Raw genomic sequence first — 18,328 nt, forward strand, 5'->3', positions numbered from 1 at the left:
ATTGCCTCCGAACAGAGTAACCCCGCTCCGCACATTATTCCCTGTTCCATATAATGAAGCCGGTGTGCTGCAGGTTCCCGGTGGAGACTGCTGGCTGGGAGCCGGGGTCCTGTTCCACCCGTGATGAACAAAGGGCAGCGGGTCAGGCTCCGGACCGGCTGGGATGGACAGACAGCGTGTCCCTCCAGCGTCCCTCTGTGGCTCCAATCAGGAAAGGAAAACCTTTAGGAATTTCCTGGAGTATCTAGAATAGTGGAATTTAAATGTTGCATTCAGATTTTAACGATCAAGCATTTTTTGTCGATACTTCAAACACTCTCAGCATGTGTTTTTAAATGAAGAGATAGAAATAATAACCAATGCCTTTGGAGTTTTTCGGAACAGGCAAAATACAATTTTCATATTTTCTGGCCAGACTACCGTTTTCTAAATTGGATCCCTACAAATGTTACTGTTGTGATCATACAACTGTGTGTGTGTGTGTGTGTGTGTGTGTGTGTGTGTGTGTGTGTGTGTGTGTGTGTGTGTGCGTGTTCAAACATTATAGCCAAACACTGTTGTATTTTCTTTTGGAGAAATGTACAACATATCACGAAGGCCCAGAACAAAAGCATGAACGAATAATTAATTAGATTTATATATAATTGCCATATATCCTCCACCCATCAACCATATGAAATTGAAAATTATCATTTGTGGAACATGTCGAATTGTTTGTTTTTATTTATATTAAAGGAGTCTAGCATACAGACTTGGCAGAATGGAACCTAATATATTCATAAGTATGTTTTAATTAGTCTATAATCCCCTGAAAAGAAGAACCGTTTTGTTTTTGCTACCTTAGAATGAGCCTTTAATGTCTGCATTAGGGAGGGGCCTTCTCCACCCAGCCCGCCATGTTACACCACCATGTTACACCCCCTTGTGACACCACCATGTTACACCACCATACCACCATGTTACACCACCATACCACCATGTTACACCGCCATGTTACACCACCATGTTACACCACCATGGTACACCACCATACCACCATGTTACACCGCCATGTTACACCACCATGTTACACCACCATGGTACACCACCATACCACCATGTTACACCACCATGTTACACCACCATACCACCATGTTACACCGCCATGATACACCACCATGTTACACCACCATGGTACACCACCACACCACCATGTTACACCACCATACCACCATGTTACACCGCCATGTTACACCACCATGTTACAACACCATGGTACACCACCATGTTACACCACCATGTTACACCACCATACCACCATGTTACACCACCATGTTACACCACCATGTTACACCACCATACCACCATGTTACACCACCATACCACCATGTTACACCACCATGTCCATGTTACACCACCATGTTACACCACCATGTTACACCACCATACCGACATGTTACACCACCATGTTACACCACCTTGTTACACCACCATGTTACACACCCATACCACCATGTTACACCACCATACCACCATGTTACACCGCCATGTTACACCACCATGTTACACCACCATTCCACCATGTTACACCACCATGTCCATGTTACACCACCATGTTACACCACCATGTTACACCACCATACCACCATGTTACACCACCATACCACCATGTTACACCGCCATGTTACACCACCATGTTACACCACCATTCCACCATGTTACACCACCATGTTACACCACCATGTTACACCATCATGTTACACCACCATACCACCATACCACCATGTTACACCACCATGTTACACCACCATACCACCATGTTACACCGCCATGTTACCCCACCATGTTACACCACCATGTTACACCACCATGTTACACCACCATGTTACTCCACCATGTTACACCACCATGCTAGACCACAATGGTACACCACCATGTTACACCAACGTGTTACACCACCATGTTACACCACCCTGATACACCACCACACCACCATGTTACATAACCCTGGTGCACCACCATGTTCCTACAGTAACGCCTGAAGGGATGACGCAGTTGTACATTTTTATCATAGATACCATCTTAAATCGTAAACTATGACCTTTAGTTTTAAAGATTATATCTCTAAATACAATTTATGAATCTATGGAGGAACCTCGTCCCTTGACACATAGCTACTCCATGATGTCGTTGAAGATAACCTCATTTTGGTAGTACCCTTTGGACCGTAGTATAACGTGTTAGTAGCAGAGTGACACACAGCGCAGGTCGAGACATTGATATCCATTTGACCTCTGATTCACCAGCTCCAGGACAATGTTACAAGTTACACTGAACAGCTCCCGTAGAGCGCCCCCTAAGGCATGGGAATAACAATGCATACTGTTGGCTATCCATTGCATACATAACAACTGTAGTTCATCTTCGTTGTTGGAAAGGCCGAGGGGAGGAGGTGGAGTGTGTTCAGTTGGTTGGAGTTCACAACCTCACTGCTAGATGTTACTCATTCCTACACACTCCACCTTTAATACATGTGAGTGGCACCAGGGAAATGAAAGCACTTTTAAAAGACCAACCAAGGTGGCTAACCATAAGGAATCCAAACTGGTAGCAAAGCAGCAGCCCCTGCTGTATTGGCACGCTAAATCTATTATTTTAGTGTCTGTCTACTGCCATTGCCTTCAATTAAAACAGGGACAATGATTTCAGCAGATTTCGAAGAAATTCCCAGTCTTTCCCACAGGAGAGTTCCCAGTCTTTCCCACAGGAGAGTTGGAATCCCTCAGCCCGAGAAAAGCCCGCAGAAGGCCTCCGCATTACGCAACCCTCAACTCTCTCCAGGAAGGTCAGATCAAATGTATTTATATAGCCCTTAATCACAGTGACAGTCTCAAAGGGCTTCCCACGCCAGCATAATTCGAGAAACCCTAACCTAAGTCCCCTGAAGGGCTGGAGGATGCCTTAGAGCCCGGAGGGAGCAGGAGGAGACCTTGAGGACGATCACGTCCCATGGATCCCTAACTCCGGGACGGCTCCAAGTACGCTTAGCACACGTTTTATTACAGCTTTTATTACTCCATTTTTATGCACAAACCTAAGGAAAGGTGAAGGTTGTGTCAAATCAAAACTGAGGTCGACAAAGTTACATCACTAATGGGTGACTCATGACTTTAAAATGAATTTGTTACTGTAAACTAGTATGCTGGGTGAATTGTTGGTGATTCAAGGTCTTGAATGCCAGGCAAATGCCATCCGTTGTTTGTGCTTTTACCACCGTTCAGCTTAGTGTATGTGGTGGTGTAAAAGTGCAAGCTGGCAGCCGTTAATGCAGGGCGACAGGGCACCAAGATGTTAGTTAGGATGAAGGACGATTTAACGGAATACAAGGTGACTGAGCCCAGAAGGCCAAGTACTCCAAACTGCTGATGGCTGCATATTGCTCAGACGAAACAACTCTACCCAAGAGGCTGTTAGTATCCCCGCTCCTTCTGGGATCAGCCTCACATCATTGGCAGCTCCTGAGTAGGCCACCCCCCTATCAAGGAGTTGGGCGCCACGCCTTGCCTGGGTCCAGCGGGCCCTGACTGCGCGCCAGCCTTCACCCGCTGGCCGGAGTGCCAGCACCACACCTGGCCCTGGGACCCCACTTACTGTTGGTAGGGGGCCACATCTTCTAAGGTGTCCTTTGTTTAGTTTATTGGACCCTGTTTCTGTGGAGGTTCACCCCCAGACCAGATCCCCTTGGGTGTCCCTGCATGAAGCCGATGGCTCTGGAGATCAGAGGAGCTCACAGGGTTAATGTCCTCATGCAACGCAAATGAGTTAATGGGTTCACAGAAATGACAAACTGAACAAAAGCCCTTCAGTTTGACTAATTGGACCTGATGTTTTCCCCTTTTTTCCAAGGTTCCTACAACAGATCATCAATGGGGAGTAAATGACCCGTGTGTGTAACATAATACAGTGACCTGATGCTTGTGTCTACTGGCGAGGTTACATTTCCATGTACCATTAGTCATTTATATGCAAAATGATGCTGATTACGCCTTTGATGTCTATTTATCTTGCTGTGTATCGGGGACTCGCTTGTGACTGCAAAAAGCATGTGTGTGTGTGTATGTGTATGTGTGTCGGCCTGTGTGTTTGGTTTTGTGTGTGTGTTTGTTGTACACCACAAGTTCAAACATTATATGTAATATACACCAGCACTTAGTCCCATGCAATTCCAAATATACACGGACACACACAGATGCAAAAATTATTCCTTGAAAGCATTTACACTTTCAAATGAAGTTAATGCACTGAGTTTACTAAAGCACAAATACACACACAGAAACAGTCCATTTATACAAAAACTATTTAAAGACTGTCAGCAATTAAGGCACATACATTAATAGTAAACTGGCATTACGTTTCATAACACCACATGCAAACACACTCATACACACACACACACACACACACACACACAATTACACACACACACACACACACACACACACACACACACACACAATTACACACACACACACACACACACACACACACACACACACAATTACTTACATACACGTGCACACACTCTGAGGATGAGAAACGGCGGCTCCTGGGGCGGGCGGACATGTGAGGCTCCACAGCCTCTTCAGTGGAGGGTTAGGGAGGGAGCCATGCCTCTCTACATGCCCAGTGAGTGGGAACATGGAGGAAGGAGAGTACCTCCGTTTGGACGGGGGGATCCACAGCCTCTTCAGTGGATGGTTAGGGAGGGAGCCATGCCTCTCTACATGCCCAGTGAGTGGGAACATGGAGGAAGGAGAGTACCTCCGTTTGGACGGGGGGATCCACCAGGACAGATGACAGTGTTTTTTACCTATGTTTTGTGGCTCTATCAAGCTTTTAAAGGAACATGTTGTCATATGTATTCGGCCATTACTGTGCTTGTGTGAATCCCTACAGCAGTATCATTAATACGGTCAATTAGTGAATAAATGTATTTATATTTACACACTAAATAATTCTAAAGCTATAGGGGTTTAAAGAAGAAGTAATACCACAGTAATGGCCGCATCATAAGACCAGCATAATATATACATACAATAGTATTTATTGTAATGTATTATTTTGTGCCGCAAAAATGGCAATTACGATCTTTATTATTATTACTCACAGCAGGAAATACATCTTTAAAGGGGAGACTGATTATTTGTTCATTAGTCGTAAATTTAACTTGTGTACAGCGTAACATGTGTTTTTCCATTCACGCTGTTCCCAATCCTGCGGTATAAGTCTGCTAATTCAGCAGAGGAAACAAATAAACAACATCCTTGAAACAAAGTGCCCCTTGTCGAGTGGCCACGGCAGCAGTGGCGAGGGCTTTATGGGGGATGCTGCGTAAACTGCTGACCATGAGGCTGTAGCTTCCATTACCAACCAGGGGCTACCTGCCAGCTGCTTTCAGGAGTTACCTGGCAGTTACTCACAATGAATAACACATTTTTTGCAATGGTTGGGTGCCCTTTTTTTTTTTATATTCGATTTTCTGATTTATTGTTTTTCTTCAAAAAAGTAAATAGTAGTAACTGTTGTTTTTGTAGTATGTCTACAAACACAGAGGTATACCGGAATACCGTATCGCCATACATGCTTGAACTGTTCCTCCATTTCCAGTAAACTGCTTTCAATCTCTTATTTCTTTTCCCTTTGGTGGTGGGGGACAAAATGGAAACCAGTTTGCTGGTGGAGAACTAATTTCCCATGTAAAATGTCACCATGAAGCAATCACAAATGTCATTTCCATGTTTATCAGCCGGAGGTGGACGGGGTTGGGGCTGGGGAGAGACTGATAGGGCCGGGGGCTACGTTTAGGTCGCATGAAGGCAAAAAATATGCTTTCATGTGCTTTTTTTTGTATTTCTGTTTATCTGTGTTTTTGGTTAATTCATTCATAAATTCATCCAGTCAGTCATAAATGACTCCACTCAGATAAGAAATTGCAAATTAAATCAGCTGCATTTTCTTCATTTAGCCCAAATATATGAACACCTAGACATAATAACTGTTTTTTAAGCAGTGGAGATCGATGAAGAGAATTGATCTCTTTATATGTTAGTTGAACAAATCGACAAATAATGGGTGTAGGCCTGTGAATATTGATGCAATGGGTCAGCGATAACAGTTTTATTGAGATATTCCTCTTTACTCAAGGCGTTAGGGGTCAAGGGCGCTACTGCCAGTTTAATCGCCTTCCAAGCAGACCAATGTGAAAGATAACATGAACAAAGGACTTGCTTGACAACACATATAAGAGGCAGAGATATTCATAGAGAAACAGTTGGATTTTGTCAACACAAGTGCAAAAGTAATTTGAGGAACACGCAAAAATAAGACGATTGAGCCGGGAAAATAATCACAGTTGGATGGTAAGAAATATTAATACATTTTCCGGGAACAGGCCTGGGAGTGTTCAGATTATTTTCATTGTAGACGCTTGCATACAAGCCCAAACAAAAGAAACAAACCTCTCTTCCGTCTGGAAAGAACAAGCTTACTTTTAGAGGAGATGTCTTCCATTGTTGCCCAAAGGAGTATTTACCACCTATTTTATTGAATGCAGTAAACATCATAAATATTCATTTGGATGCAGATGATTATGTAGGAGAGATACGAGAGATGCTTTGAATACTTTGCGTCTTCGAGGTCTTATTGAATGTTCAACAATAGTTTACTGTTTTTCTAGTTTTACTCTTCATACTATTATGATGAACCTCTCTTCCCGATCCTTCTGTACATCGTTCATAGTCATATTTCTCTGGATTAATGTGTCAGGGGGTTCACGTCACATCAAGACGACTGAGGATTCTTAACAGCATTCAGGTTGTCACCCACTTCCACTGTGTGTGTTTTTGTCAGTAAGTTTATCTTTTCTCCCGGGGGTGGGTAGGGTGTAAATGATGGATGACAGTGCAGGTTCAAGGCTCTTCGAACTTTCGACAGTCCTGCACTCACAAAGTCTCATTAATATTAAAAGCGCATCTGAATTTGGGGGACAGGTAGGGACAAGAATGTTTAAAAAGGAAAGTGTAATATTTCGAGGCCATGACAGGCCAAGGCTGTTTTCAGAGACAGAGGTGCCCCTCACCTGTGTCATACCTGAATGTGCCACTAAGGGCACTGTTGTCATATGACAGAAATACAAATCATTAGCCTCATAGCCTAATTGCCCGTCATTTTTTAGGGTTCACCTTGTATTAAGCGTCAAAATGCCAGAGTACTTTAGATGACTTAGGCAGATAGCATTTATTGAAGTTAGAAAGTGCTCTGATTGGCTTAGGATATAGCCAATGAGGCGCAGTGAATCAGCAGCGTCAGGAGAATAGAGTAAGGTTAGATATCACATTTGGCCAAAATATGCACAAAATACTAAATGTCAGCAGGTTGATAGAAATCCTCAAGATAGACCACGTCCCAGCTACAGTTCAAGCCCTGAAGTAATGACAAAAAAATCCTAAAGATTAAAAAACTGTGTCTAATAATGTGAGTGGGCCGGGCGGCAGGTGAAGGCTGGTGGATTGCGTTGGGCCTCGGGTTACTCTGCACCAGCCTCTGAAAACACTCTCATTTCAGACAGGAACAGGAGGAGAGAGCTGCAGACTCCCAGATGGAGGCTGCCTGTTTGAAATGTGGTCGCTTCAGTACTGGCAGAACCCAAAGGAAGGAACGCCAGAATGGAGGAGAAAAGAAGGAAGGCTACACTATTCTTTCTTTGTGACAGATTTAGAAAATATGATCTCTTAGTCATCCAGAATCATCCGGCTGTTGTTGCCAATATAGCTCAACAAACTGGCTCCATTTTGTTCCTTTAACAGATTCTGAAATGAGCTGGTAAGCGATTCGAGGTAACACAATTTGCAAGCACACACAAATAGTAAAGGAAGGAGCCACAAAAATAGGTTTCAGATGAGTCACGGCGGTTATGGTTCAATATTGCGCAGGCCTCTTTTCAGGTTGTATAAAGCCTCTTTTCAGTATGTTATAAATATGTATAGAGGGGACACTAGGGCTGTCCCTGACTGCTGTCCGCAGACTTAGAAGGATTTATTTAGTTGACGTAAAGCAGTCCATCCCAACGTCTACTCGACTATCATCATAATTAAAGGATGTATCGATATTTGTAAATTAGCGTTTCCTTGTTTTACCCTGATTCAGGTGACTTGAATTCCAAATTCCCAATTGTGCATCCAAAAGGGTAGTTGGCTGGGTTAGAATTTGCCTTCCATTAGCTACTGCCTGGGTAACATAGCTTTGCTCCTGTTCATTTAATGGCGAACACTTTATTTTCTTCCCAAAGATTTCCAATGTGTTCCAAATAGTCGCTTCGTTTTTGACCGAAGCGAGTTTAAAACAAACCCAATCAGCAAAGCCTCTAAACATTCCCGCTGCCTGCAAACCGCCACAAGGTTGAGTTTGCGTCGGGGAGGGTTGATCTTGCTGTCCAAAAGCTTCTCCGGTGAACACGTTGATGGGTCGGTCGGCAGGACGAGGCACACTGATTAGACGGATAACAACTCCAATAGGTTCTCCCGACACGCATCTGATCCGTACCAAAGAGGTCCTCTCAGCTGTGAGTGCCTTCTCAGTGGTAGAGCATGCCGGGTTTGGTCGATGCATGGAAACCCTACTCAAACACACCGTATCGAACCGGACCTCGAGTTCTGTGAACAGTTCCACCATAATATAAACATTCATGGTCCATACCAAAATACATCAACAGTGTGCCCAAACAGAAGGGAAATGCATTCGTACTTCTATTCGCTGGGTGGTTATTAGAATGAATTAGAAGAATACTACAATGGATTCAGACAAATGTCATTAGCAGGTAGGGGCTGGGGCGTGTGGCTCATGGATGCATTCAGGTAGACGGAGGACACAACGTAACAATTCCATTACCTATTCGGCCGGGGGTCCGACACCCCAGCCTCTATATTAAATGACCCCCCCCCCCTTCCCGCCGTCCCTGATTTCTACTGCTGTTATACTTTGGCAGGGTTGTAGGACCGCTTCTCTAAGCCATCATGACAGTCGGTCCTCCTCCAGCTGCCCTCTCTGTCTCCATTTCAAGATGACAGCAGCTGGGTTCCACGGGGATACCGGGGCACATTAGCCCTCTCTCAATTCATTATTCATGCTCCTACTTTCCTGTTTGGTCTATTATTTTTTTCTAAACAAAAAATCCCATTTGTGGCTAGTGAATGTTCCGGGCTCAGACCGGAGGGCCGCTGCCTCCCGCCCGCTCGGCGACGGAGAGCGGTCTGAATGACGAGAGCCCGAATAGCAGCTGGCGGACACGTCTCAGAGCCACACGCCCCCCCCCCCCGAGGGACGGACCGCATCCTCCACGGACGACACAGCGACAATAACATCAGCTTCGTCAGTTGAAACCATGTTTACAGGAGAGGTGGCCTGCAGTGAAGACCGAGCGCACACAGGTTTAACCAGACATTAATAACTCACCAGGTGCTTATCCAGCCACCTCATTATGGCATTAAGTGTGAGTCATTAAAATATGAATAAAGGGTCTGAGGACCATGCCGTAGCGAACCATAACTAGAAGTGCATTATCCTATTTTAAAATAATGTCACCGATGGCCTTTAAAGATAATATTAGAATTAATTGAACATGAAGATCATTTACATTTCCTACCCCAGCCCCAGTCTTCCAATGCTATTTACGGCGGTGTCAATGACTGGATACGGACTGAATATTTATATTAATCCGATTATTATGTCAAACCCTCATTATGCTATGAATGTTTTCAGATCAGCATCTGAGCCTGATTGAGAATTTGAAAAGGAGCACGTTATTCAGGATGAATTTCAACAGAAGCGCTTCCGTCTTTGACAAGAGAACATTTCAATTTGAGACGGATCTGGCAGCAGATAACATTTCCACCAGCGCACACAGGAGGCTCCAAAATACTGTCAGGATTTCAGAGTAGCATTAGGGGTCTTATAAATCATGCATCATAATCGCAAAAACACCAGCATATTTGTTCTTGTTGTCTCTGCTGTGTCTTCATTATGCCGACCAGCGAATTGTTTCCTGGACAACTGACTACATACTCAGTTTTCACCTTTTCGTTGGGAACCTTTTCTGCATCCTCCGTGTTTTTTAAGCTCCGTCCTGCAATATATCGTCTCTGTGGTAACCGGCCCATCAACTTTTTGAGCCGTCACGTTGATATATGGATTCCTTAGTTGTGTCCCTGACTGTTTCACATTCTCATTGGCAGGCTTGTGGCCACTGTGTGTGTGTGTGTGTGTGAGGTGGTGTCTGTCTATGCGCGTGTGTGTGTGTGTGTGTGTGTGTGTGTGTTTTTTACTTGTGTGTCTGTGTGTGTTTGCATGTGTGCAGCTGTGTGTGTGTAGGTGGTGAACACTGGGCCAGTGATTTCAGTGGGGATTAATTCCATGCTCTGAGGCCAAACAGAAGATTGAATGATGAATTCTCGTCTACCTCCGCCGACTCTCCGTGGCCTCGTAAACTTTTACAGCCTTAAATATACCGGCCGCCGCCGCCACCTATAGACATCAAGACACGGGAACACACACACACAAACTCACACTCACATACACGCACACACACACATACACACACACACACAGACACACACACACACACACACACACACACAGGCGCACCCGCACCCAAACACACGCACACACAGGCACACACAGCTGCCTACACACACACAGGTGCACACGCACACACGCACGCACACACACACAAGCACATGCATGCATAAAAAACGGCTTAATGACTCACATACACATATAGACACGTGATTACAGCCTGGAGGAGGCTGTTGTGCACTCCCTCTCACTCTCCGACTCTCCTGCAAACGTAAATCCATTTCTCTCTCTCTCTCCCCCCGACCCCCCCCCCCCCCCCCCCCCCCCCCCGCTCTGTAAATTAGGTGTCATAAAGAATTGGTCAGAAGCAGGCTTTACAGCCACTTTGATGGAACAATTTATCTTTGGCACAGAGACACAGGGGAGTCTTAAAGGGCCCTGGCTCTGTGAATCACCCGGGCGCCCACCACACTCACACCCCGCCACAACGACGCACACACACACACACACACACCTACGAATGCACATACACACACACACACACATACACACACGTGCGCACTCAAACGCACATGAATACGTGCAGACACAAACTCACGTTCACACACTCATACCTGCACACTCACCCTCCACGCACACTGGCGCACGAATGTAAACGCATACCTGGACACACATTCTCCTTACACACACACACACACACACACACACACACACACACACAACCACACACACACACACACACACACACACACACACAACCACACACACACACACGTGCACAGAGCCCCCTCGGCCCCACGTCAAACGGAATGGAGGTGGACTTCTGGGATGAAGGTGCCAGTCACCATTTTGGACCCTGCGCCGACTTTGTCTGCCGCTGTCTGTCTTAGTTTCAGAGAAGGGAAAAACGCGCACACACACACTCACACAAAAAGCTTTGTCCCATTTTGTCTCTGCCCAGCCTGGCTGTGGTGGGGCTCCAGTCACCGTCCCTCTTGTCCTCATTACAGAGACCCACGGCCCTCCCGCCCTGGGAGGGGTTCGGCGGCCCCCAGAACCCCGACCCTGTGACTCCCATTTCCTGTGTATAACTGCAGCCCGATCCAGGCTAAAGTCCACAGCCATCCCCTGGCGCCGGAGCCCCCGTTTCCCCGGAGCAGACAGGATTAACTATTGGGGGCACGACCATTTGGTGGTGCGGGTGTGCGAGTCCCCAGGGGGAGGGGAGGGTTCTGGGGTTGGTTCCCTGATGTACGCGGCCTTACCTGTCAGCATTCCTTGAGCCACCTGCCTCGACCTGTTGGTGGAGCGCACCGGCCGGTAGGCTGATCCGCCCGTCCGTCAGACGTCCGGGCGGACACGCCCACAGGGTGATGGCGTCGCTTTAGGGTTTGTTTTGGAAGCGGCTTATCGACATCACACCTGGTGGTCCAATAGGGGCCCTTTTAATGACTTGGTACGGATTCACTGCCGGTACCGTCGGCTGAACAATGACCAGCGGCTGAGTCTATTGTGTGAAGTCCGTTTTAATGACGGCGCCCGGCCGGCGTCGGGACAATGAGGCGTCTCAGCGCTGCTGCGCGTCATTGGAGCCACGCGCAGCGGAGACAATAGCAGCTCTTTTCTTGCTCTTTGCCCCCGCCTGCAGAATGGATTATGTACACAGTGTGCATGCAGCAACAGCAGCCTTCAGTTGACTGAATTAAAAGTTAATAGCTTAACGACCACACACACACACACACACACACACACACACACACACACACAGGACACAGACACAAAAGCGTGCATCAGGGCACAGCTTCACACACAAACACACGTACACACTTGTGTCCATGGCTACCCACAAATGCCTCCACACACACACACGTCAATGTACAAGTCCGTGCAAACACACACACACACACACACACACATTTTTCAGAATGCAGGCACAGGCTGCAGTGGGCTGTGAGAGTTGGCTTTTGTTTTTCAACAACGCTTCTATGATTAATGGGCTTCCGAACCGGGAAACGTGTTTGATATGACATGAGCTTTTGTCTCTGCGTGTCTCCCCCTCTCTCCCCCTCTCCCCCTCCTCCCCCTCCTCCCCCTCTCTCTCCCCTCTCCCCCTCCTCCCCCTCTCTCTCCCCTCTCCCCCTCCTCCCCCTCTCTCTCCCCTCTCCCCCTCCTCCACCTCCTCCCCCTCTCCACCTCCTCCCTCTCTCCCCTCTCCCCATCCTCCCCCTCTCCCCCTCTCCCCCTCTCACCCTCCTCCCCCCTCTCCCCTTCCTCCCCCTCTCCCCCTCTCCCCCTCTCACCCTCCTCCCCCCTCTCCCCCTCTCCCCCTCCTCCCCCTCTCCCCCTCTCCCCCTCCTCCCTCTCCCCCTCTCCCCTTCCTCCTCCCCCCTCTCCCCCTCCTCCCCCTCTCCCCTTCCTCCCCCTCCTCCCCCTCTCCCCCTCTCCCCCTCCTCCCCTTCCTCCCCCTCCTCCCCCTCCTCCCCCTCTCCCCTTCCTCCCCCTCCTCCCCCTCCTCCCCCTCTCCCCCTCTCCCCCTCTCCCCCTCCCCCCCTCTCCCCCTCTCCCCCTCCTCCCCCTCTCCCCTTCCTCCCCCTCCTCCCCCTCCTCCCCCTCTCCCCCTCCCCCCCTCTCCCCCTCTCCCCCTCCTCCCCCTGCTGACAGCCAGCAGCGCTGCCCTAGCCCGTGGCGGCCGCTCTGCGGCGGCACGAGAACACGATTCGAGCTGACAGCCCAGTAATAACCCGTGCAAATGAACAGGCGCGCTCGAAATACAAATGCACACGGCACAATGGGAAAGTGATTAAAAAGCATTTTGTCGTCTTTTATCTGGCTGGTGTTCGCTTGGCGCCGGGAATGGAATGTTTGAAAGGGCGGGAAGACTTAGGACTACCGCGGAGGAACTCTTGCCAGAACTTGTTTCAGAGCGTCTTAACGCTGGGTGTTTTGTTTTATTTTATTTTATTTTATCTTACTCTGAGGCCGTCTGATTGGAAATACTCTTCTCAGTCCCTGGCGGAAGCTGGTTGGCTGAATCCCATCACACTTAGACTCACCTCTTTACTCAATGGATCATTAATCCACACAGAATATATATGTGAATCTATACGAGGGAATATTTCATAACATGACATTTATATTGGAGCGTACCTGTGTGTGTGATGGTATTCTCTAAAATGGCAACCTTGGATATACAGCGCTAGCCTCCGGTCTGAGCCTATTACAGAGTCGCCAAGCTCTGGCTCCATAAACGCTTTTATTATGGTCGGATGCCAACATTATAATTACACGTCAATATTACAGTCGAAGTGTCCTCCTGACTGATAAACTGAAACATAAACCCACAGTTCATAGAAACAACCAAATGAAAGAGTCACTAAAAACACATTTAGTGAGTTTAGTGAATTTGAACTTCAGGCTTTAAAGTGGTCTGGATGGGCCTGTTGGTTTACTCTCGGTGATGTCTGTTGTGTCTCCATATCTGGTTCTCGCTGGTAAACAGAGGAAGATACGGTAACAACAGAGGAAACCAGACTTGAGCCAAGGCATTGTATAATAGAGAAGAAGGGGTGCAGGGCGAAGCGGGGGTTCAGATGTCGATATGAACCCTGTGTGTCTCTGCTGTGACTCATCGAGTTCTTCTTTGAGATGTGCAAAAACAAGCAACTTAAAACAATAAAAAGAGAGAGATCAATGCACCCAACGCTGTGAAGTATGAACCCAGCTCTGCAAGGGAGAAACGCATTGATCTTGGACGTGGAAAAGATGTGTATTTCCTCCCTTTGCCATAGTAGCTGAAGAATAATTTCCTGAATGCTTGAAAACAGACAAGAGAATGGGAGCTCTGGAGTGTAGCTTTGGAGCTCTTTCCGTTGCATATCAACACACATGGGACATGTGACACAGAAATGTCTAGCCATGCAGCAAAGATAATATGCAGTAAATGGGGAAAGCGGTAGCAATAGCAGATAATCATGAGCTCTTTCCAATTTAAAAAACTCAGGCTAAGCGATTACACTAATGTGCCGTTTTCCAATCGCTTTTTTTCTCTGGAATTGCCTTCAAGTTATACATCATGAACACATTGCAAGGACAGGTGTGGGTCCTTTCACTGGTAAGACAGAAGGTCCAAAAATTCATCGTAATAACCTGCTCCCGGTTACTACCATATCTTCCCAGAGTCCCCTCCTTTCAATTTCAACTCTTCACGCCATTTCAACTCTACATGACGAATGCAAGGCTATGCTTTTTGTGTCGCTGATTTGCGCGTCCTGTTTGGTTGTCTGTGATAATTTACGTCACGCTCTCACAATGAGGCATTTGTATTCATATTCTCATTCAAAAGCAAATGAAAGTACTTTGGTTCAGCTGTGGCGGCATGTCGCCTTCACTCGACCAGGCGGCGGATGAATCGCGCTGCTCCAAAGTTTGTCCGTCAGTGTCAAAGCCGCCTCATTGTTCTGGACATGATTGTAATGCTGTCACTCAGAGGGATTATTTGTCAAGCAAAATCCCCCCTTGAATGGCTTTTGATAGGATCACAATGAGGCAGCGGACACCATCCTTCACCGACCGTTTAGTGCAACGAAAACCCATTCAGAGTCCACACTGATTACTCCCGGACCCTTGGGCACACAATCAAAAAAGTTCTGCTTTATCAAATTCTTTTTTCACTGAATTACAGCCGGAGAAAGAAAGACTAGGATGACCTTGGCACTCTTCCTTGGAGAACTCCCCCCGTCTCTAAAACCACCACCCCTCATCCTCCCCCCCTCCCGGCTGTACGAACATTAAACCCGGGAACCAAGGAGGATCCCAAGGCGCCCGTTGCATTCCGGGGGAGACCTGGAGAGGCTGTCTTCAGCTCTTGAAATATGGAAATGTAATGAAGGCTCACCCCCTGGAGATAACCTCTTTAATGTGCTCCTAAATAACGGCTCAAAGGCTAAGCAACGGAAAATAATGGAAGATGACGGCCGCACACAGCTGCCGTCTCATTGTGATCCAGGTAGAGGAACGGCAGGAAGGACCTGTAGCCCGACGTAGAAACCACAGAGTAAGGGTCACCGCCAGAGAGGATGGCAGAGAAGGTCTTCACCCTAACATGTCCACACTTTAATTTTCTCTCCATGTTCATTTTAGACAAATATTGTAAAAAAGTAATCAAATAATGACATGTGTTATTTTTTTATGGTTCACAGGAGACGTTAAACACCGAAAAGCACAATTGTGTAATGAGCCATTAGGGTAGGAAATGGAAAAAAAAAAAGGAAAATATATCTCTGCATATCTCTGCAAGGAGAGATCATGTTATGTCTTCATTTGATAGTATGATTCACGTTTCTCTCGTTATTCAGGGTTAATTAATATCTACTAATTCAAGGCTATGCTTTACACAAGGACATTCGGGTACAACGTTTATTCTCTGCCATTCAATTCCAGTCACATACAGACAAATGTTCCAAAAGTAAAGGTCTCTTTACACCTGTACCTGTTCCTTTAGACTCTTCTTAGTCACCACCAGCCCAAGTGAATATATCGACATTTCTTCTCTTTTATGTAGAAGTTGGTTTGCCTTGGATGTTTCTCTAAGGACTGTCAGGCTCCATTCACACTGCCGAGGAAAGTTGACGGCTGAGCATTTTATCGGTTGAAGACTACTGTTTAGATCCAGAACTCCAGCAATAACACGCCAGACACCTCGTCAAGAGGACATTTACTTGCTGTGTTTTTTTTGTGGAGGGAGGCTGATTTGTATGCACGCCTCACCACAGCTCGCTCGGAGAAGCAGACAATCCCCAGTCTGAACACTAAACGCTGGAGAGAAACTAAAAGACTGGGATGGAACAAACACTTGGAGGTTGAGGCATCTACACAGTTATCAGAGTTGTAAGATAAATAAAGATGATATTCCAATCGGTATGGGCTTGATTAGTAATTTAAAGCCGTTTCAAAATCCCATCTATTTCCCGAAATTATGAATGCTTCCTCAGTGGTACAATTGTGTGTCTAAAATGGACACACAATTATACCACTGGGGGAGCTTACATAATTTATATATTTCTATGTTATTCAGATTGAATTCGAAGTGCACACTTCCAAACAATTTATGATGCAGAGAATTGGCAAAGAATTGCTAGCAAGAAAAAGTAGCATCTGAGCTGCCAAGCTAACTTTTATGTAACGCTTGCAAGTTTCACAAGAATGGATTAGTCTCAATAAAATATTTGTCATTGTACAGTAAATAGAGACATCTTTGCTGTCTACAGCGAAAACTCTCGTAAACACATAACATTTTATGGTTAATGGTGTTGTAAAATGGATCATAATCCATAACAATATTCTTCTGGGCAACATGAAGCATATTCAGAGAGGTCTTTCTGGACGGCCGCCATGGTCAAAATCGAGTGATGTAAAATGTGGTTTTATGGAATTAAAAATAGAAATTACCTACAAAATCTGTATTTATTTTCGAGTGTGTGACTTAAGTTGGAATATTGTACTCAAAGCACCAACCTTCTTGTTCTACTATTCTGCATTGCATGGCAATGATGTCAAATTCAGTTTTATAGAACCCCCCCCCAACCCAAAAATCTATTCCCAACATGTCCCGCGCCGTGGGACATGTCTCTGACAGGACCCCCTATGACGGAGGGATTCCGTCACAGGGGGTCCTGTCAGAGGCATGTCCCGCGCCGTGGGACAGATAGCAGAGTGGGACTTTGCTTTGCATATCGGTTAATGCAAAGCACACACCGTCGCTTAAACACACGGAGGTGCTCCTTCGTCTCCGTCGACCCGGGGGATTAGGTTGGGGTGGGGGGGTACAGGCACCTCTGACAGCTTATCAAATGCCAAGTGTAGACAGGCCCCTGTCGACGAGCTAATGGAGTGTCCTAAGGTTAATTTACATCCGCATGAAGCCCATCAATAAGCAATTAAGAGGTATGGAAACTAGGAGCAGACAGCAGACTGCCACCGGCATACCTCCGCCTCTACCCTCTCCCCCATCCTCCCCCCCTCCTCCCCCGCCCCTCTCCTCTCCTCCCCCCCTCCTCCCCCTCCTCTCCTCCCCGTCCTCCCCCCTTCTCCCCCTCCCCCGTCCTCCTCCCTCTCCTCCCCCTCCTCCCCTCTCCTCCCCCTCCTCCTCCCCCGCCCTCCCCCCTCTTCCCCTCTCCTCCCCCTCCTCCCCTCTCCTCCCCCCTCCTCCCCTCTCCCCCCCTCCTCCCCCCTCCTCCCCCGCCCTCCCCTCTCCTCCCCTCTCCTCCCCCGCCCTCCCCTCTCCTCCCCCCCTCCTCCCTCTCCTCCCCCGCCCTCTCCTCTCCTCCCCCCTCCTCCCCGTCTTCCTCCCTCTCCTCCCCCCTCCTCCCCTCTCCTCCCCCTCCTCCCCCTCCTCTCCTCCCCTCTCCTCCCCCCTCCTCTCCTCCCCCGTCCTCCCCCCTTCTCCCCCTCCTCCCCCTCCCTCCCCGCAGCTCCCCCCTCCTCCCCCGCCCTCTCCTCTCCTCCCCCGTCCTCCCCCCTCCTCCCCTGTCCTCCTTCCCCTCTCCTCCCCCTCCTCCCCTGCCCTCCCCCCTCCATCCCCGCTGCAGCCTTTCTGTTAAAAAACACAGATGGATTCAGACATAAAAGCGACCTGGGTGAAAGGGTGCCCCCCCCCCCCCCCCCCCTCGTTATGTTATCCACCTTCCAGCCGCTTGAATTACGAAAACAACCCCCCCTCCCC

At 47.5% G+C, this 18,328-nt stretch overlaps 1 protein-coding gene across 1 annotated transcript in view; it reads left to right on the plus strand.

Annotated features, from left to right (window-relative positions):
• Positions 1 to 18,328, plus strand: part of igsf21a (immunoglobin superfamily, member 21a) — a gene marked incomplete at its 3' end in the record, with an annotated part of 177,274 nt that overhangs the window by 121,537 nt on the left and 37,409 nt on the right.

Source organism: Pollachius pollachius (assembly GCF_949987615.1).
Source record: "Pollachius pollachius genome assembly, chromosome: 12".
NCBI lineage: Eukaryota > Metazoa > Chordata > Actinopteri > Gadiformes > Gadidae > Pollachius > Pollachius pollachius.